Source organism: Mustela erminea, chromosome 13 (genome assembly GCF_009829155.1).
Source record: "Mustela erminea isolate mMusErm1 chromosome 13, mMusErm1.Pri, whole genome shotgun sequence".
Taxonomy (NCBI): Eukaryota; Metazoa; Chordata; class Mammalia; order Carnivora; family Mustelidae; genus Mustela; species Mustela erminea.
The window spans coordinates 75,951,394-75,972,855 of NC_045626.1; positions in this window are offsets into that span (position 1 = coordinate 75,951,394).

The following is a 21,462-nucleotide window of genomic DNA, read 5'->3' on the forward strand; positions in this document are numbered from 1 at the left end:
TCTCAGTTTTTCCCCATTGCGAATGATATTCGCTATTGGATTTCATAAATGGCTTTGATGATATTGAGGTATGTACACTCTATCCCTACACTGTGAAATGTTTTGACTAAGAAAGGATGTTGTACTTTGTCAAATACTTTTCAAGCATCTATTGAGAGTATCGTGTGGTTCTTGTTCTTTCTTTTCTTAATGTATTGTATCATATTGATTAATTTGCAGATGTTGAACCAAACTTGCATCCCAGGAATAAATCCCCCTTGGTCATGGTGAATAATCCTTTTCATGTACTGTCAGATCCTATTGGCTAGCATTTTGGTGAGAATTTTTGCACCTGTGTACATCAAAGATATTGGTGTGTAATTCTCCTTTTTTTTTTTTTTTTAAGATTTTATTTATTTATTTGGCAGAGAGAAATCACAAGCAGACGGAGAGGCAGGCAGAGAGAGAGAGAGAGAGGGAAGCAGGCTCCCCGCTGAGCAAAGAGCCCGATGCGGGACTCGATCCCAGGACCCTGAGATCATGACCTGAGCCGAAGGCAGCGGCTTAACCCACTGAGCCACCCAGGCGCCCCTCTCCTTTTTTTTTTTTTTTTTTTAAATTTCTTTTCAGCGTAACAGTGTTCATTGTTTTGCACCACACCCAGTGCTCCATGCAATACGTGCCCTCCTTAATACCCACCACCTGTCTCCCCCAACCTCCCACCCCCCGCCCGCCCCTTCAAAACCCTCAGGTTGTTTTTCTGAGTCCATAGTCTCTCATGGTTCACCTCCCCTTCCAATTTCCCTCAACTCCCTTCTCCTCTCCATCTCCCCGTGTCCTCCCATGTTATTTCTTATGCTCCACAAATGAGTGAAACCATATGATAATTGACTCTCTGCTTGACTTATTTCATTCAGCATAATCTCTTCCAGTACTGTCCATGTTGCTACAAAAGTTGGGTATTCATCCTTTCCGATGGAGGCATAATACTCCATAGTGTATATGGACCACATCTTTCTTATCCATTCATCCATTGAAGGGCATCTTGTTTCTTTCCACAGTTTGGTGACCATGGCCATTGCTGCTATAAACATTGGGGTACAGAGGGCCTTTCTTTTCACTACATCTGTAACTTTGGGGTAAATACCTAGTAGTGCAATTGCAGGGTCATTAGGGAAGCTCTATTTTTAATTTCTTGAGGAATCTCCACACTGTTCTCTAAAGAGGCTGCACCAACTTGTATTCCTACCAACAGTGTAAGAGGGTTCCCCTTTCTTCACATCGTCTCCAACACACATTGTTTCCTGTCTTGCTAATTCTCCTTTTTGAAGGAGATTTTGCTTTTGGGATCAAGGTCATGCTGGCCTCATAAAATGAGTTTGGAAGTTCTCCTTTCGTTTCTAGTGTTTGGAACAGTTTTGGGAGAATAGCTACTAATTCTTTTCTGAATGTTTGGTAGCATTCCCCTGGGAAGCTGTCTGGCCCTGGGCTCTTGTTTGTGAGGAGATTTTGATGACTTTTTCAATGTCCTTACTGGCTATGGGTCTGTTCAGGTTTTCTATTTTTATTTTTTCCTGGTTCAGTTTGGGTAGTTTGTACATCTCTAGGAATGCATCCATTTCTTCCAGATTGTCAAATGTGCTGGCATATAGTTGCTCATAATATGTTCTTATACTTATTTGCATTTCTTTGGTGTTGCTTGTGATCTCTCCTCTTTCATTCATGATTTTATTGATTTGGGTCCTTTCTCTTTTCTTTTTGGTAAGTCTGGCCAGGGGTTCCTCAATCTTATTAATTCTTTCAAAGAACCACCTCCTAGTTTTATGGATTTGTTCTACTGTTCTTTTGGTTTCTATTTCACCGATTTCTGCTCTGATCTTTATGATTTTTCTTCTCCTGCTGGGTTTAGGCTTTCTTTGCTGTTCTTTCTCCAGCTCATTTAGGTGTAGGGTTAGGCTGTGTACTTGAGACCTTTCTTGTTTCTTGAGAAAGGTTTGTATCACTATATATTTTCCTTTCAGGACCATGTTTGCTGTGTCCCAAAGATTTTGACTAGTTGTGCTTTCATTTCATTTGTTTCCATGATTTTTTTCAATTCTTCTTTAATTTCCTGGTTGACCCATTCATTCTTTAGTAGGATGCTCTTAGCCTCCATGTATTTGAGTTCTTTCCAACATTCCTCTTATGATGGTGTTCTAGCTTCAGAGCATTCTAGTCTGAAAATATGCAGGGAACGATCCCAGTCTTTTGGTACCGGTTGAGACCTGATTTGTGACCTGGGATGTGATCTATTCTGGAGAATGTTCCATGTGCACTGGAGAAGAGTGTGTATTCTGTTGCTTTGGGATGGAATGTTCTAAATATATCTGTGATATCCATCTGGTCCAGTGTCATTTAAGGCCTTTTTCCTTGTTGGTCTTTTGTTTGGATGATCTGTTCATTTCCATGAGGGGGGCATGTTAAGGTCCCCTACTATTATGGTATTATTGTCGATGTGTTTCTTTGATTTTGTCATTAATTAGTTTATATAGTTGGCTGCTCCTATGTTAGGGACATAGATATTTAAAATTGTTAGATCTTGTTGAACAGACCCTTGATATATGATATAGTGTCCTTCCTCATCTCTTACTAGTCTTTGGCTTAAAATCTAATTAATCTGATATAAGGATTGCCACTCCAGCTTTTTTTTTTATGTCTATTAGCATTGTTTTCCACCTCCTCATTTTATTTATTTTCTTTTTATTTCTTTTCAGTGTGACAGTTTTCATTGTTTTTGCACCACACCCAGTGCTTCATGCAATATGTGCCCTCTCTAATACCCACCACCTGGTTCCCCCAACCTCCCACCCCCCCACCCCTTCAAAACCCTCACGTTGTTTTTCTGAGTCCATAGTCTCTTATGGTTCACCTCCCCTTCCAATTTCTCTCAACTCCCCTCTCCTCTCCATCTCCCCTTGTCCTACATGCTATTTGTTATGCTCCACAAATAAGTGAAACCATATGATAACTGACTCTCTCTGCTTGACTTATTTCACTTAGCATAATCTCTTCTAGTCCTGTCCATGTTGCTACAAAAGTTGGGTGTCTTTGGGTCTAAAATGTGGTTCTGCAGACAGCATATTGATGAGCTTTGGTTTCTTATCTAATCTGATACCCTTTGTCTTTTGATTGGGGCATTTAGCCCATTTGCATTCAGGGGAACTATTGAAAGAAAGGAATTGAGTGTCATTGTATTGCCTGTAAGGTGACTGTTACTGTACTTTGTCTCTGTTCCTTTCTGATCTATGACATTTAGGCTCTCTCTTTGCATAGGGGATCCCTTTCAATATTTCTTGTAGGGCTTGTTTGGTGTTTGCAAATTCTTTTAGCTTTTGTTTTTCCTGGAAGTTTTTTTTTTTTTTTTTAATCTCTCCTTCTATTTTCAATGGTAGCCTAGGTGGATATAGTATTCTTGGCTGCATATTTTTCTCCTTTAGTGCTCTGAATATATCATGCCAGTCCTTTCTGACCTGCCAGGTCTCTGTGGATAAGTCTGCTTCCAATCTAGTATTTCTACCATTATATGCTATTGACTTCTTGTTCTGAGCTGCTTTCAGGATTTTCTCTTTGTCACTAAGACTTGTAGGTTTTACTATTAGAAGATGGGGTGTGCACCTATTTTACTAATTTTGAGAGGGGCTCTCTGTGCCTCCTGGATTTTGATGCTTGTTCCCTTTGCCATATTAGTAAAATTCTCTACTATAATTTGCTCCAATATACCTCTGCCCTGCTCTCTCTTTTTTCTTCTTCTGCGATCCCAGTTATTCTAACATTGTTTCAGCTTATGGTATTACTTATCTCTTGAATTATCCCCTCATGGTCCAGTAGTTGTTTGTCTCTCTTTTGCTCAACTTCTTAATTCTTTGTCATTTGGTCTTCTTTTTTTTTTTAATGTATACAATTTTTTTGTTTTGTTTTTTGTTTTGTTTTTTTTTTTTAATTTTTTATTTTTTGTAAACATATATTTTTATCCCCAGGGGTACAGGTCTGTGAATCACCAGGTTTACACACTTCACAGCACTTACCAAAGCACATACCCTCCCCAATGTCCATAATCCAACCCCCTTCTCCCAAACCCCCTCCCCCCAGCAACCCTCAGTTTGTTTTGTGAGATTAAGAGTCACTTATAGTTTGTCTCCCTCCCAATCCCATCTTGTTTCATTTATTCTTCTCCTACCCACTTAAGCCCCCATGTTGCATCACCACTTCCTCATATCAGGGAGATCATATGATAGTTGTCTTTCTCTGCTTGACTTATTTCGCTAAGCATGATACGCTCTAGTTCCATCCATATTGTCGCAAATGGCAAGATTTCATTTCTTTTGATGGCTGCATAGTATTCCATTGTGTATATATACCACATCTTCTTGATCCATTCATCTGTTGATGGACATCTAGGTTCTTTCCATAGTTTGGCTATTGTGGACATTGCTGCTATAAACATTCGGGTGCACGTGCCCCTTTGGATCACTACGTTTGTATCTTTAGGGTAAATACCCAATAGTGCAATTGCTGGGTCATAGGGCAGTTCTATTTTCAACATTTTGAGGAACCTCCATGCTGTTTTCCAGAGTGGCTGCACCAGCTTGCATTCCCACCAACAGTGTAGGAGGGTTCCCCTTTCTCTGCATCCTCGCCAGCATCTGTCATTTCCTGACATGATGATTTTAGCCATTCTGACTGGTGTGAGGTGATATCTCATTGTGGTTTTGATTTGTATTTCCCTGATGCCGAGTGATATGGAGCACTTTTTCATGTGTCTGTTGGCCATCTGGATGTCTTCTTTGCAGAAATGTCTGTTCATGTCCTCTGCCCATTTCTTGATTGGATTATTTGTTCTTTGGGTGTTGAGTTTGCTAAGTTCTTTATAGATTCTGGACACTAGTCCTTTATCTGATATGTCGTTTGCAAATATCTTCTCCCATTCTGTCAGTTGTCTTTTGATTTTGTTAACTGTTTCCTTTGCTGTGCGAAAGCTTTTGATCTTGATGAAATCCCAATAGTTCATTTTTGCCCTTGCTTCCCTTGCCTTTTGCGTTGTTCCTAGGAAGATGTTGCTGCGGCTGAGGTCGAAGAGGTTGCTGCCTGTGTTCTCCTCAAGGATTTTGATGGATTCCTTTCTCACACTGAGGTACTTCATCCATTTTGAGTCTATTTTTGTGTGTGGTGTAAGGAAATGGTCCAATTTCATTTTTCTGCATGTGGCTGTCCAATTTTCCCAGCACCATTTATTGAAGAGGCTGTCTTTTTTCCATTGGACATTCTTTCCTGTTTTGTCAAAGATTAGTTGGCTGTAGAGTTGAGGGTCTATTTCTGGGCTCTCTATTCTGTTCCATTGATCTATGTGTCTGTTTTTGTGCCAGTACCATGCTGTCTTGATGATGACAGCTTTGTAATAGAGCTTGAAGTCCGGAATTGTGATGCCACCAGATTGGCTTTCTTTTTCAATATCCCTTTGGCTATTCGAGGTCTTTTCTGGTTCCATATAAATTTTAGAATTATTTGTTCCATTTATGAAAAAGATGGATGGTACTTTGATAGGAATTGCATTAAATGTGTAGATTGCTTTAGGTAGCCTAGACATTTTCACAATATGTATTCTTCCAATCCAGGAGCATGGAACATTTTTCCATTTCTTTGTGTCTTCCTCAATTTCTTTCATGAGTACTTTATAGTTTTCTGAGTATAGATTCTGTGCCTGTTTGGTTAGGTTTATTCCTAGGTATCTTATGGTTTTGGGTGCAATTGTAAATGGGATTGACTCCTCAATTTCTCTTTCTTCTGTCTTGCTGTTGGTGTAGAGAAATGCAACTGATTTCTGTGCATTGATTATATATCCTGACACTTTCCTGAATTCCTGTATAAGTTCTAGCAGTTTTGGAGTGGAGTCTTTTGGGTTTTCCACATATAGTATCATATCATCTGTGAAGAGTGATAATTTGACTTCTTCTTTGCCGATTTGGATGCCTTTAATTTCCTTTTGTTGTCTGATTGCTGAGGCTAGGACCTCTAGTACTATGTTGAATAACAGTGGTGATAATGGACATCCCTGCCGTGTTCCTGACCTTAGCGGAAAAGCTTTCAGTTTTTCTCCATGGAGAATGCTATTTGCGGTGGGTTTTTCATAGATGGCTTTGATGATATTGATGTACGTGCCCTCTATCCCTACACTTTGAAGAGTTTTGATCAGGAAGGAATGCTGTACTTTGTCAAATGCTTTTTCAGCATCTATTGAGAGTATCATATGGTTCTTGTTCTTTCTTTTCTTGATGTGTTGTATCACATTGACTGATTTGCGGATGTTGAACCAACCTTGCAGCCCTGGAATAAATCCCACTTGGTCGTGGTGAATAATCCTTTTAATGTACTGTTTAATCCTATTGGCTAGTATTTTAGTGAGAATTTTCGCATCTGTGTTCATCAAGGATATTGGTATATAGCTCTCTTTTTTGATGGGATCCTTGTCTGGTTTGGGGATCAAGGTGATGCTAGCCTCATAAAATGAGTTTGGAAGTTTTCCTTCCATTTCTATTTTTTGGAACAGTTTCAGGAGAATAGGAATTAGTTCTTCTTTAAATGTTTGGTAGAATTCCCCCGGGACGCCGTCTGGCCCTGGGCTTTTGTTTGTTTGGAGATTTTTAATGACTGTTTCAATCTCCTTACTGGTTATGAGTCTGTTCAGGCTTTTTATTTCTTCCTGGTTCAGTTGTGGTAGTTTATATGTTTCTAGGAATGCATCCATTTCTTCCAGATTGTCAAATTTATTGGCGTAGAGTTGCTCATAGTATGTTCTTATAATAGTTTGTATTTCTTTGGTGTTAGTTGTGATCTCTCCTCTTTCATTCATGATTTTATTTATTTGGGTCCTTTCTCTTTCCTTTTTGATAAGTCGGGCCAGGGGTTTATCAATTTTATTAATTCTTTCAAAGAACCAGCTCCTAGTTTCGTTGATTTGTTCTATTGTTTTTTTGGTTTCTATTTCATTGATTTCTGCTCTGATCTTTATGATTTCTCTTCTCCTGCTGGGCTTAGGGTTTCTTTCTTGTTCTTTCTCCAGCTCCTTTAGGTGTAAGGTTAGGTTGTGTACCTGAGACCTTTGTTGTTTCTTGAGAAAGGCTTGTACCGCTATATATTTTCCTCTCAGGACTGCCTTTGTTGTGTCCCACAGATTTTGAACCGTTGTATTTTCATTATCATTTGTTTCCATGATTTTTTTCAATTCTTCTTTAATTTCCCGGTTGACCCATTCATTCTTTAGAAGGATGCTGTTTAGTCTCCATGTATTTGGGTTCTTTTCAAACTTCCTTTTGTAGTTGAGTTCTAGCTTTAGAGCATTGTGGTCTGAAAATATGCAGGGAATGATGCCAATCTTTTGATACCGGTTGAGTCCTGATTTAGGACCGAGGATGTGATCTATTCTGGAGAATGTTCCATGTGCACTAGAGAAGAATGTGTATTCTGTTGCTTTGGGATGAAATGTTCTGAATATATCTGTGATGTCCATCTGGTCCAGTGCGTCATTTAAGGCCTTTATTTCCTTGCTGATCTTTTGCTTGGATGATCTGTCCATTCAGTGAGGGGAGTGTTAAAGTCCCCTACTATTATTGTATTATTGTTTATGTGCTTCTTTGATTTTGTTATTAATTGGTTTATATAATTGGCAGCTCCCACGTTGGGGGCATAGATATTTAAAATTGTTAAATCTTCTTGTTGGACAGACCCTTTGAGTATGATATAGTGTCCTTCCTCATCTCTTATTATAGTCTTTGGCTTAAAATCTAATTGATCTGATATAAGGATTGCCACTCCTGCTTTCTTCTGATGTCCATTAGCATGGTAAATTCTTTTCCACCCCCTCACTTTAAATCTGGAGGTGTCTTCGGGCTTAAAATGAGTTTCTTGGAGGCAACATATAGATGGGTTTTGTTTTTTTATCCATTCTGATACCCTGTGTCTTTTGACAGGGGCATTTAGTCCATTAACATTCAGGGTAACTACTGAGAGATATGAATTTAGTGCCATTGTATTGCCTGTAAGGTGACTGTTACTGTATATGGTCTCTGTTCCTTTCTGATCTACCACTTGTAGGCTCTCTCTTTGCTTAGAGGACCCCTTTCAATATTTCCTGTAGAGCTGGTTTGGTGTTTGCAAATTCTTTCAGTTTTTGTTTGTCCTGGAAGCTTTTAATCTCTCCTTCTATTTTCAATGATAGCCTAGCTGGATATAGTATTCTTGGCTGCATGTTTTTCTCGTTTAGTGCTCTGAAAATATCATGCCAGCTCTTTCTGGCCTGCCAGGTCTCTGTGGATAAGTCAGCTGCCAATCTAATATTTTTACCATTGTATGTTACAGACTTCTTTTCCCGGGCTGCTTTCAGGATTTTCTCTTTGTCACTGAGACTTGTAAATTTTACTATTAGGTGACGGGGTGTTGGCCTATTCTTATTGATTTTGAGGGGCATTCTCTGAACCTCCTGAATTTTGATGCTCGTTCCCTTTGCCATATTGGGGAAATTCTCCCCAATAATTCTCTCCAGTACACCTTCTGCTCCCCTCTCTCCTTCTTCTTCTTCTGGAATCCCAATTATTCTAATGTTGTTTCGTCTTATGGTGTCACTTATCTCTCGAATTCTCCCCTCGTGGTCCAGTAGCTGTTTGTCCCTCTTTTGCTCAGCTTCTTTATTCTCTGTCATTTGGTCTTCTATATCACTAATTCTTTCTTCTGCCTCATTTATCCTAGCAGTGAGAGCCTCCATTTTTGATTGCACCTCATTAATAGCTTTTTTGATTTCAACTTGGTTAGATTTTAGCTCTTTTATTTCTCCAGAAAAGGCTTTTATATCTCTCGAGAGGGTTTCTCTAATATCTTCCATGCCTTTTTCGAGCCCGGCTAGAACCTTGAGAATTGTCATTCTGAACTCTAGATCTGACATATTACCAATGTCTGTATTGATTAGGTCCCTAGCCTTCGGTACTGCCTCTTGTTCTTTTTTTTTGTGTTGAATTTTTCCGTCTTGTCATTTTGTCCAGATAAGAGTATATGAAGGAGCAAGTAAAATACTAAAAGGGTGGCAACAACCCCAGTAAAATATGCTTTAACCAAATTAGAAGATATCCCAAATCGTGAGGGGGAGAAAGGGGATAAAAAGAGGTTCAAAAAGGAAGAAAGAAAAAAGAAAAAAAAAAGAAAAGAAAAGAATTAAAAAAAAGAAAACAAATAAGAAAAATATAAAAAAGAAAAAATATATATATTAGATAAACTAGTTATAAAACGTTAAAAAAGAAAAAGGTAAAAGTTAAAAAAAATATTTACCAGAAGGCGAGAAAAAAAACAAAAAATGAAAAAGAAACAAATTAAATTAACTGCAAGACTAAAAAAAATCACAGGGAAAAAGCCATGAGTTCCGTGCTTTGCTTTCCCCTCCTCTGGAATTCTGCTGCTCTCCTTGGTATTGAAACCACACTCCTTGGTAGGTGAACTTGGTCCTGGCTGGATTTCTTGTTGATCTTCTGGGGGAGGGGCCTGGTGTAGTGATTCTCAAGTGTCTTTGCCCCAGGTGGAATTGCACCGCCCTTACCCAGGGCCTAGGGTGAGTAATCGCTCGGGTTTGCTTTCAGGAGCTTTTGTTCCCTGAGCGCTTTCCGTAGAGTTCCGGAGGACGGGAATAGAAATGGCGGCCTCCTGGTCTCCGGCCCGGAGGAGCCGAGAGCCCAGGGCCCCACTCCTCAGTGTGCCCTCAGAGAACAGCGCCCAGTTACTCCCGTCTGCCTGACCTCGGATCGTGCTTCGAGCTCACCGAGCCTGCGACCGGTTCAACGTAACACCGAGCTGTGAGCTTACTGTCAGCTCTGTCTCTGTAGCTGGCTTTCCCGTTCCAATACCCGCAAACTCTGCGACACTCAGACACCCCTGATCTTTCTGTGACCCTGCAGGACCTGAGGACACGCTGACTCCGCGTGGGCTTCGCCCCAGTTTAGCCTCTGGAGCGATGTTCCTCAGCGGAACAGACTTTTTAAAGTCCTGATTTTGTGCGCCATTGCTCCGCCGCTTGCCGGGAGCCGGCCCCTCCCCCCGGGGTCTATCTTCCCGTCGCTTTGGATTCACTTCTCCGCCGGTCCTACCTTTCAGAAAGTGGTTGTTTTTCTGTTTCCAGAATTGCTGTTCTTCTTCTCTTCGATCTGCCGATGGATTTGCAGGTGTTTGCAATCTTTAGATAAGCTATCTAGCTGATCTCCGGCTAGCTGAAGTAGTCTCAGCCTGCTACTTCTCCGCCATCTTGACTCCTCCCCCCCTGTCATTTGGTCTTCTATATCACTAATTCTCTCTTCTGTCTCATTTATCCTAGCAGAAAGAACCTCCATTTTTTATTGCAGCTCATTACTCACTTTTTAAAATTTCAACTTCATTAGATTTTAGTTATTTTCTTTTTACAGAAAGGGATTCTCTAATATCTTTTATTCTAATATCTTTATTAGATATTTTATCATATTTTATTCTAATATATTTATTTCTCTAATACCTTCCATGCCTTTTTTGAGCCAGTTAACACCTTGAGAATCATCATTCTGAACACTAGTTCTGACAATTGCCAATGTCCATATTGATTAGGTCCCCAGCCAACAGTATAACACCCACCCACCCACACACACATTTGGCTAGTGAATAGAACAGAGCCACCCATTTGATTTTGGGTGTATTTTGTCTCTTAGGAGAAACTACCTCCCAAAATTATAAAGAAAGAAAAACTTATATATATATACAAAAATAAGGGTAAACATGATGAAAGGATGGAATATGAGTGTAATGATGAAAATTTTAACGAAATTCTAAAAAAGGAATTGATAAGTTGGTTGGAAAAAGGAAAAAAAAAAAAAAGAAAGAGGAGGGAACGCGTTCTGGCTGGCAACCAGGACAAAGCCATGTGCTAGATTTGGGTATATTTTGATCAACTAGAAGAAATTGTATCGCAAAATTTTTTTAGAAAAAAAAAGCCTATATGTATACAAGAAATTAGGTTAAATACAATGAAGGGATAAAATATGACTATAACAATGAAGGTGTAAAAAGATTTTTTTTTAAAGAAAGCTATTGTGAAGACAAACTAGTTAAAAAACACTAAAAGAGGAAAGAACAAAAGTTAAAAAATAGAATAAGAAAAAAATTAGATTAAAAAATAATTAATTTAACTTTGCAAGACTAAAGGATCATGGGGGAAAAGTCATGAATTCTATGCATTCCTTTCCCCTAGCTCTGGAGTTCCACTGTTCTCCTTAATCAGTGAGCTTGGTCTTGGGTGGTGTTCTTGCTGCTCTGTGGGAGGGGCCTATTGCAATGATTCTCAGTTGTCTTTGTCTGAGGTAGAATTGCACCAACCTTGCTTGGGGGTGGACCAAGTAATCTACTCGGGTTTGTTCTCGGGAGTTTTGTTCCCTGAGTGCTTTCCATAGAGCTTTGGAGGATGAGAGTGAAAATGGTGGCCTCTCAGTCTCTGGTCCGGAAGAGCCAAGAGATCAGGGCCCCATGCTCAGTGCACCCTCAGAGAAAAGCAGCCAATCACTCCCGTCTCCCTGGTATGAAAATTGACTCTCTCTGACTTATATCACTCAGCATAATCTCCTCCAGTCCTGTCCATGTTGATACAAAAGATGGGTATTCATCCTTTCTGATGGAGGCATAATATTCCATTGTATATATGGATCATATCTTCTTTATCCATTCGTCTGTTGAAGAACGTCTTGGCTATTTCCATAGTTGGGCAACTGTGGCCATTGCTGCTATGAATGTTGGGGTACATATGGCCCTTCTTTTCCCTACATCTATATCTTTGGGGGTAAATACCAAGTATTACTTTTGAATTCTTTCAACCTCCATAGGCTCTGTAGTGATCCTCTTGTGTCCGATATTAACGTACATTTTAAATTTTTCTTTCATTTTTCTCCAGGCTAGAGTTCATCCTTTTCACTGATACTTACAAGAAACGAGCTTATGTCTTGGTTTTGTGGATTTGGTCTGAGAATTTCCCGTGTTCCATTTCATTGGTATCTGCAATAATATTATTTTTTTCTCTTGCTTGTTTTATATGACACTATTCTCTTGCCTTGTTTTCTAAGAAGGAAGCCTAGTCACTTTATGTATTTCTGATTTTCCAACACACATCTTTCAGTACTATCAATTCTCCCAAGCCGTACCTCTTCATAAATGTTTGTCAAGATATAGTTGCATCTCATTTAGCTCAAAATATTTTAACGTTTCCCTTGAAACAATTTCTTTGACCATTGTGTTATTGAGAAATATATTTTTAAATCTCCAGCTCTTTAGGGATTCTCCAAGATTCCCTCCTATTGTTGCTCTCTAGTTTAATTTCATAGAGGTCTGAGAGCAGCTATTGTATTGCTTCTACTCTTTTAAATGTGTTGGGGTGTGTTTCACAGCCCAGAATGTGGTCTCTTTTGCTGAATGTTCCATGTGAGCTTGAGAAAATGGTGTGTTCTACTAGAGTCTCTGCTCCAGTGCTCCAGGAAAGCTTGATTCCCTGTGTTCCCTTTTCTGTCTCCTGAGAGCCATGGTTTGCCCTGTGTCTTCCCCTCTCCTATGGATCCCAGAGGAGTGGTTGATTTTTCAGTGTCTTCAGCCTTTCTTTTGTCCTTAGGAAGAAGAGCTGATTTCCATGCTCCTTGCACATGGAAGCCTCTCCTTTTGCCTTCATGTGCCTTCAATCTCCCTTCTCCTGGCACGTGTCTTGAGTTCAATATATGTGGGCACATGGTGCTTTCATTCATAGAACTAGTTTTCCAAAACAGCTAAGAAGAATGTGTCTAGATGTAAGCTTCTGTACTAAAACACATTTCCTTTACATCTTTTCACCGTTATCCCAAATTATAAGTGTACAAAAATATCAGCAACATGCTTTCTCTCAACCTGTTGCCCACCCCAGAGGTGTAGACTGGTGAAAAGAGAAAAAAAATAGATATATACCCATTGAGTATCCAGCCTTTCACACACAATGATAGACAAAGAAATCCATTGACAGAGATGGATCAAAAAGCAAGTCCATAGGGAGTTGATACCATAACAAAAAAATGAAAGGTAAATTTTTGAGATGAAAAGAGAAATAAAAAAATTATGTATATAGATCATTGCATACTTTTGCATATAGAGCACCAGCTTTAAAAAAGAACAAGTTTCTATGGATGTTGTTTTGATGTAATGCGCAAATCTGGTCCCGTGAAAGACCTAGAGCTCTTTTCAAAGGTGAAGTTAAGGTCATTTGCATGACTTGGAAACAGGTCTTAGTTTGACATGCTTACTTTAGAAGGAATAAATCACACGAGATGATTCGTTTCACACATTTTGGAACACCCATATGTTATGTAGGCAATCCTCTCTCCCTAGAAAACTGGTGTTCATTGGGTTTTACCAGATAGGTGTTGGGTCAGGCAACTAACACATTCTGGAATCATGATGCACATTATTTTGGGAAATACCCATTTGGTGTATACTCAGGCAGTATACTCAACCAAAAGATTTCTGAGACCTTTGTCTGGCTCCTTCAACACCGGGTCGGTTTAAGATAAAGTGGTCATGTTTAGACAGAGCAGCCGTAGGACATGGAAAAAGCACTTCCCTGGGAGTTTGGATGCCAGGGTTTGAACGCTGCTCTGAGTTTTGTGAAGTTATAGGATCTCAGACAAGGCATCTCACCTCTAAGTAACCTTCCTGAGCATTTACACGGCATGCTTTACTTATATGAACCATTCAACCCTCACCACCAATGTAGTGGTTTCCTTGCTAATGGCACTCTTCAGATGGAGAAACTGAGGCAAAGAGATGAATATGCCCAGGCACACAAGCTCTTAAGTGTAAATGCCAAAATGTGAACCCAGATGTGGGACCCTATGCTGATCCTCTGAGATACAGAATTGCACTTACCACACTGACAAGGGTAGCTCTGAGCCATGGGTTCAGTAGAAACAATAGAAGGTCTTTCCAAGGCCTGTATAGATTTCTGAACTGCTTGAGTCTACAGAAATCCCAAACACTGTCTCTCCTCATAAGGTGACCTCAGTGGTCCCATGGAGGACCAATGTCGGCATAGCCATTAGTGTGACAAGCACAGAAAAGGTCTAAACTGTCTGGCCATCTCACAGATTTTGAGATTGGGAGGCATAACATTGAGAAACCTGGTAAGTCTATCTCAGTGTTGGGTCACCTCTCAGCAGCCAGCCCCAAACAGAAATGGGGAGAAAGTTAGTACTCATTGACTGCTGAGCCCCAGAAAGCCTCAGATGCTCGAAGGTACACAGCAAGCAACAAGCACAAACAAGAACTCAAAGTCACCTTTGGCTATGAACATAGGCTCCACTCTTTTTCTTTCTTGCAACTCTCATACAGTGTTGGGTTAGATAGAGAACATTGGGAGGAACCCAGGCCTCCCATTGTAAAGAATCATCCCATGAGTGAATGACTACTGCTCACTCGGAGAGCCACCCAACTCAGTGAATACAGAGATGAGACACAGACTGGATGGAAAGATACCATGAGATTAATGATGGTTACTTGTATTGATTTCATATTTTAAAATTTTTGGACACTCTTCTCTCTTTAGGGTGTCTTTATTTTCCTTTATTGTTTTTTAATGGAGGTCAAGTTGACATACAATGTCCCCTTAGCTTCAGGTGTAACTTTGTCTTCAATGGCAAAGCCAAGACTCTGTTTCTCCCTTCTTTTCTACTCTTCTGCCTTTCATTTCCTTCCATGAAGAAGGGTGGCTCACCAAGAGCCACCTGCATGCTTGTTTTAAAAGCTTAAATTCAGATTAGGTAACAGATACTGTAGTATTGGTTTCAGAGGTAGAATTGAGTGATTCATGTGTTCCATATAACAGCCAGTGGTCATTCCGTCATGTACCCTCCTTCAGAGACAGAGACAGAGAGAAGTAATAAAGACACAGAGAGAGAGATGATAGAGAGTTAAATGTGTTTCTCCAGGAGATACTGTCAGACAGAAACCACATGAGATCAACCTTCTAAAAAAATATTATCACATGGCACACTTTAAAACTTACTGCTGTGGGTGGCCCAACATTGGCATTTCAGTCCATGCTTGGTACCCAACTGGCACCATACACTCTAGGCTCGTGTCCATATCAACTAACACGCCCCGGGTTACTCTTGAGCAATACCACCAACATGCTGATGGGTACTCTGTGTCCTAGATCTCTCAGAGGACTTCCTAGGAACAGCTCTGGGTGATAACATCATTACCAAAGATCTATCCGTTGTGACAGTGAGCTTGACGTTCTTTGTCCGAGGGACAAATGTTGCTTTCTTGTTTTCTTTCCAATCAAATACAGATGACAATGGGACAATGTACATTTGAGTTGAGATATATATATATCTCCTATGATTTCCCTATTGTAGAGAGTGCTGAGTGGTGCCCTCTTTTGAACCACTAGCTGATGAGAGAGGACATTTACTATTGGCAACACCAAACCTGGTTAGAAATGCTGTGGTAGGATCCTTTCCCTCAGCAACAGTTTCTCCTGTTTGGATGAAGAATTTTGTAGTTGCCATCCTGAGTGGATGGGGCAGACACATCCCCCAGGAAAAACAACTTCCTACAGGCATCCAGGTCATGTACTTGGGGTCTTGGGCTCAACCACTGTGTTCCATATGGTTTCCTAAAGTCATCCAGAGAACTAAAGATCAGTGCAGACAGACAAGTGTACAGCATGACCTGAGCCCCATGGTGTCCTCTTATTTATACCTACAACCTCCAGAAATGTCGGGAGCAAAGGGAAGTGGCATGTTATCTGGAATCAGTCTCTTCCTGGGAAAAACTTCTAGCTGGTAAGGCAGGTGGGGCCCCCTTGGAATCTTCAGTCTGGAGAGCCTCACCAGTTGGGGGTTCCTGGTAGGACTATTGGAGGTTTGCAAGACAGGCATATTTCCCAGGTGACAAAGTATGCTCTTGTGTCTGCAAGACTAGGAAGCCAATGTATTCCGTGTGTGTGATATGTTTGTGTGCATGAGACTTGGGGTTAGGGTGTCTTTTGTGGCTCTATGTAGTGTGATTGTGAGTGGGTGCTTTTGTGTGGGAGACAGGGAGAGATAAAGACAGATACAGTCACAGAGACAGAGACAGAGAGGAAGAGGGAAAGAGTGAAAGAGCAGGAGAGACAGTGTATATTTCTGCAGATCAATCCCACTGCCACTGGCCCATGTCAACCTTCTCAGAGAAAGAAAAAAAACCTCATCATGGCACACGTTCTAGCCCTATGACTATGGCAGGCCCCACAGGGGCATTTCAGCCCCTGCCAGCCAACCAAATGACCCAATGATCTAACACCATTTATATCAAGCAATCCTTTCCAAGCTATTCATTCTTTTTTTTAAAGGATTTTATTAACCTGAGAGAGAGAGAAAGAGAGGACACAGTAAGTTGGGAGGGGCAGAGGGTGAGAGAAAAGCAGACTCTCGCTGAGCAGGGAGGCCCCATGTGTGACTCAATTTCAGGACCCTGAGATCATGACCTGAGTGGAAGGCCGATGCTGAAAGGACTGAGCCCTCCAGGTGCCCCTCCCCGAATTATTCTTGAGTAGCATCACCAATGTACTGACAAGTATGTTCTTGATGTCCTTCTAGATGTCCCTGAAAAAAGCTCGATCTGGGCAAGGTTTCGTCAGAATATCAAAGACAAAGACGACCAATGTGTTGCCAAGGTGAGCTTGCCTGTCCTTGCCCAAGGAACAAGTGTTGCTTTCTCGGTTTCTTTAATCAAATTCAGTTGAAAAGCATATAACATACTATATGTTGGTGAATTGAAAATAATAAAACATTGGCTAAATAAATAAATGGCTTGTATATGGAAATAAAATGTTTAAACTGTATGAGTGTTTGTGTGTATGTGTATATACACACATATATACATACACACATACACATACACATACACACACATTTGAGAGGACACATATATAATTTCTCTTTTGGGGAGTGTGCTGAGTGGTTGTCTCTTGCCAACCATCATCTGATTTGAGAGGACATTTACTATTGGCAACACCAAACCTGCTTATAATCGCTGTGATAGGATCCTTTCCCTCAGCAACAGTTTCTCCTGCTTGAATGAAGAATTTTATAGTCACCTGGGTGGACTGGGCAGACACATCCCCCAGGAAAAACAACTTCCTACAGGCATCCTGTTTGCTTACCATGGGAGCCAAGCACTGGGTTCCCTCTGGTTTCCCATTGTCACTGACATGACTAAAGATTAGCAGACAGACAGTATACAACATGACTCGAGGCTCCTTGTGTCCTCTTTTCTGTACCTGCAGGTGCCACCCAGATTGAGCAAAACAGGTATGTATTCTGGAATACGTCTCTTGTTGTCTTTAGTCAGGGGCACCATCAGATCCTGGGTTCCCATTGGAATGGGGATCAGAGGTGTGTTGAAACAATGGGTTTTCCACATGGAGAACCATGGTCATGTCTTTGCGGCTGTGTAGCATTCACATAGTGAGTTTGTGTGTATGGAGGTGGAGTGTGTCTCTGTGTGAACTGATGAGGTGTGATTGTGAGTGGGCATGTGGTTTTGTGTGTCTCTCTGTGTGTGTTTATTTTCAAGAAATTATCTCTCCCTAAATAGCACAGTTGTTGGTGTGAACTTTGCCATTTAGGAAAAGAAAAAGCAAATCCTGTCCCCTGGCCTAATGGGTGCATATGTATGTCAGAACTTACGGCATTGTACGACTTAAATATGTGTGTAGTCTATCATATACCAAATAGACCTGGTTGCGTCTGAAAAATCCCATTACCACACAGAAAAATGTTCCCAGGGTCCTGAGAGGAAAAAGCATTTCCGAATTCCCCTGAGTCTGTCAGGAATGACTTCAGTTAATGATGGGTCTCACCTCTGAGCGGACAGTGGGATCGATCATGACTAAAGAGAAGGACTCCTGTGGTGTTCAGTTGGCCTCAGAGAAAAGGGAGGCTGGAGGGGGTGCTGAATGACAGCGGGGTTGTAGTGCCTGTGTTTGGGGAGCCTGGCACTGAGATGAGGCTCTTTAACCCAAAATCTCATGCACCATTTCCCACCTCTCCATTTCTAGGGGAAAACCCTACATTTTTTTGTAAAATTTTTTATTTATTTTCAGCATAACAATATTCATTGTTTTTGCTCCACACCCAGTGCTCCATGCAATCTGTGCCCTCTCCAATACCCACCACCTGGTTCCCCCAACCTCCCACCCCCTGCCCCTTCCAAACCTTCAGATTGTTTTTCAGAGTCCATAGTCTCTATGGTTCACCTCCCCTTCCAATTTTCCTCAACTCCCTTCTCCTCTCCATCTCCCCATGTCCTCCATGTTATTTCTTATGCTCCACAAATAAGTGAAACCATATGATAACTGACTTTCTCTGCTTGACTTATTTTACTCAGCATAATTTCTTCCAGTCCCGTCCATGTTGCTACAAAAGTTTGGTATTCATCCTTTCTGATGGAGGCATAATACTCCATAGTGTATATGGACCACATCTTCCTATCCGTTCATCTGTTGAGGGGCATCTTGGTTCTTTCCACAGTTTGGCGACCATGGCCATTGCTGCTATAAACATTGGGGCACAGATGGCCCTTCTTTTCACTACATCTGTATCTTTGTGGTAAATACCCAGTAATGCAATTGAAGAAGACCCATACATTTCTACACGGAGTTTGGTATCAAAAATACTTTTACACCTTGTTCCCGATCCTCCTCCTGTGGGGTGCTTGCCAGTCCCGATACTACAGTGATCCCAGGGTCCTTGCTCTCTCACATACATTAAGGTAAAGGGATTTTTCTCCCCATGGATTCTTTGCTTCTGCCCCTCCTCTGTTCCCACACCTTTCTGATGAAAGGAGCCTGAGAAAGAATATTCTTCCTCTTAGTGGGAGAGCTGGGGCACTTGGCCCCAAGGGCAGATGGTTGCCACACCCTGTTCTGAAGGGAATCTGAGAAGTGGGAGCCTGCAGGTTCTAGAAATCCTTTGTCTCTAGATCATGGTCACTTGGTAGTGTGAAAGAGAATGCCTGCTGGGTGCAACCCAATAGAGAAGTGAGAGCAGCGTTTAGGCTCTAAGGAGTCCTGGCTCCATCAGATCCTTCTGCATTGAAGGGTGAGGGCATGATCCAGGGGCTTGGATTAGAACTTTAGAGGGAAGAGGTAGAGGGGATGGTGGGGGGGGGGGCAGAGGGACAGCACGAAGGACAGCCAGGCCATGTGAGAGAGGGAGGGGATGCCAAGATTGCAAGGTTAGGTGAATCAGTCCAGGATCACTGCCTGGGCCCAGCCTTGCCCACGCTGAGGATGCCACTCGGGCTCCTCCTGCGCAGGGATGAGGCAGGTCACACTGTCACGGCTGGTGTGAGCACTGTATGGAGGTCTTCCTAAATCCCCAGGGAAGGGGCTTGCTTCTCGTTCCATCCTCTTCTCCGGCCACCTGTGCGACAAACCAGGCTCTTTCCATCATGGAAATTAGGGAGAGTCAGAGAATGCAGTCAGGTCTCCTGTTCCCCCACCCGAGACACATCAGTGGGGATGAAACCAGGACCAGGCCAGACACACAGAGGCTCCCAGCCTGAACCACCCAGGGCTAGGAAGGGCGAGTTTTTACTTTTCACCTGCTTCTGGAAGCCATTTGACAACCAGTCCTTGTCTACACGCAGTTGGCCAAGGGTTATCTGGCCTGCAGACATATTTATGCTGAAGAGATCTCACACCATGTGGCTATGGCAGCTGTAGAACATTCTAGGTGCACATAAGGTGAGAGGGGCACAGACTCCAGGCATGGTGAACTTAGCAAAGTCATGGGAACTGATCCCACGGTTGGGGTGCTTCTTGCTCCTCCCTTTTATGGCCCAGAGGACATCAGTTTGATGGTTTCTCTGAAATGATCTGAGAGTTCACACACCCAAACTCTGTGTCCTTCCACTCATGGGGACAGGAGCCCTGCACCTGGTAGCCACTGCAAGGACACGAACAGCATCTCCCTCATTCCTTCTCCCCCAAATGGTTAGCTCTGAGCAGCCTCTCTTGATACAGTCTGGATTAAGGTCTAGTTCAGGGGCAGAAATTTCCCTCTTCAGCCTGTAGTGGTCTATGTTCCCCCACATTATGCTAACTGCGTGCCCAGGCTCTAGTATGGACCAGGAAGAGAAGGATGGGCTCCTGAGGACAGGGAAGTGTCCCTGCCCCTAGCGAGACATGTCTGCTCACGTGTGAGTTAATTCGAGGAAACAAAGCTAAACAGTCCCATCCTTCATCACATCAGCCAAATTTCAGGTGCCCCGTAATGCATGTTTACAACACAGAACATTTTCATCCTCACAGACAGCTCCCCTGGGCACCTGTTCTGAGCCTGGCAGAGGGGCGGCTCATGGACCCCATCTAACCCAGACTGTTTCCACCACAGTTGGGATCACAGGTTTATCCGTGCACAGGTGAGAGCTATCGTAATCCCATGAAGACAGGGAAGTGTCATATGAAGGGGCATCCTTCCTCTTGCTGAAGGTTAGCAGCTGTGCTCAAGGTCTTGTTGAAGGGCTCTGACTCCAGGGAGCCCAGGGCAGGTCTGAGGATCTGGAGGAAGAACAGGTGATGGCGGGCGAGCCAGCCTGACCTCCTCTGGAGCAGTAGGTGCAAGGGAGCCCCTCTCTCTAACAACCTGCTGCTCATGCTTGTGTCTCTATAGAATGGAGCCTGGAGATGATATTAGAAGTCAGCTCAGAGGAGGAAGACTCTCCAGGTAGGGAACTACACTCAGGTAGGAACTAAGGGGAGAGGGTTCCTGGGAATAGGCAGGTTACAGCAGCCACTTTGTAGACCAAGAGTGCGAGGTAGGAAATCAAAAAGATGAAGTATATGTATTAGAGGATTTCTTTCTGTTTTTCAGCCATGGAGAGATTTTATTTTTTAGAGAGAGTGAAGGATTGACGGGGAGGGGCCATGGGAGAGGGAGATGGCGACTCCAGGCTGAGCCAGGAACCTAATGCAGGCCTGCTCCCAGGGATCAGAAACCCAGCTGAATGCAGACATTGAAATGACTGAGCCACCCAGATTCAGTCTCTGTTTTGTTCCTTTCCTGTAATGGTAGGTTCTTTTGAAATAATAGTAAGAAGTAGTCTGCCTTTGGGCTTTGAAGGTGTTCTGTTTGTAATCCTCTTTTCTTATTTGATATTTAAGATTCTCTTTCCTAAGGGGCTGTGAGGTTGCATTCCTCAATGCAAAACACGAGAGCCTTTGGATACAGTTGTAGACTGGTTGGAATTCCAGAGGCATGTGTGAAGGCTGCTGAGCTGGTCGCACATCCTGGCACTCAAGGGTCCCACTGAGCTGTTTCCTGGATGACCAGGCCCAGGACAGAGGCTCTAGAAGTGGGACCATGGTCTCTTCTCCTGTCTGATACCACTGCT